This window comes from Pseudophryne corroboree, chromosome 10 (genome assembly GCF_028390025.1).
Source record: "Pseudophryne corroboree isolate aPseCor3 chromosome 10, aPseCor3.hap2, whole genome shotgun sequence".
Lineage (NCBI taxonomy): Eukaryota > Metazoa > Chordata > Amphibia > Anura > Myobatrachidae > Pseudophryne > Pseudophryne corroboree.
In genome coordinates this window covers 343,242,260-343,243,485 of record NC_086453.1, presented here as the reverse complement: position 1 = coordinate 343,243,485, position 1,226 = coordinate 343,242,260, and the positions used below count along the sequence as shown (strand labels likewise).

The window sequence follows — 1,226 nt, the reverse complement described above, 5'->3', positions numbered from 1 at the left end:
TGATGGTGATGTATGGGTCTAATCAATTTATTTGACTGCTAATTGTGTACAAATTGCTTTTTATCACACCTAGTACCTTTATCATAGGTACTATCAGCATCCTGCAATCAAGCAGCCCATTGTCTATCAACCAATCTCAAAAAAAAAAAAAAAAAAAAAAAAAATTTTTACCTATCAGTATCGTTTCCTTTTCCTCACTTTATACTATCTTCAGGACTCTCACCACTGATTCAGGGGTAATTATCCCGGTCTAACGGTGGCAGCAGATCCCCTATTTTCCTCCTCCACTCATTCTCTTGTCTTTTCTTTTCTCTTATTTCTCCATTTTCGTGAACTCTCATCAGTGATTCTCGAGCCCTCGATATCTAATATTTTTTCTACTATCATACCACACTGGTAACGCCCGAATCCTTCCGATCTTGGAAGCTAAGCAGTGTAGGGCTGGGTCAGTACTCGAGTGGGAGACTCTCGAGGAATACTCAGTTTAGTAGAAATTCCTGGACGGTTTTGCTCAGCGTCTAACACTGACAGCAGATTCATCTTGCTCATTCCATCTTTAATCATCCCATCTGTCTCCTCATCATCGCTCATGAGAGAATAAAAACACTTCAATTTTCAGGGTCTCCAGCTGTTATTATCGCACCCAGGCATTCCAGAACAATATTCAGTATTTACACTGTAATTAATTCGTTCTGTGTTCCCCCTTTCTTTTCCCCAACTCCCCCCCACCCTTCCCCCCACCCCTACCTCCAATTTTTGACAGTAAACTCTACTATTTTATCAATTATTGTTAATAAAAGTTATATTTAAAAATTAATTTATAATCTTTACTTATTGTCTCTTCTGAGACCTCTTAAACATACAAGAGTGCACCCACAAAAGAGTCTTCTTCTCTCCCTTTTGTTGTATGTCTTACCACTGACTCAGGGTGCACCACCAAACTCAAGATAACATTAGAAAACTCAGATTTTCTCGTTGTATTATGTATTTTGGTTCTAACAATATCTATTAGATACCTTACCATTCTCCAGTGCGGTATACCCCCAATACATTCATACATACTACTACGACATCTCTTTATCAACCAGTCTATATTAGCAGCAGACACAGTACAGTACGGTAGTTCACGGCTGTGGCTACCTCTGTGTCTGCACTCGGCAGGCAGTCCGTCCATAATTGTATACCACCTAACCTTTTTCTTTGCATCATGTGCTGATTGGGGAGGG

General features: G+C 39.7%; 1 pseudogene; it reads left to right on the top strand.

Moving 5' to 3' along the window:
- Positions 1 to 375: 375 nt before the first annotated feature.
- Positions 376 to 494, top strand: LOC134968282 (5S ribosomal RNA; annotated as a pseudogene).
- Positions 495 to 1,226: the final 732 nt, after the last annotated feature.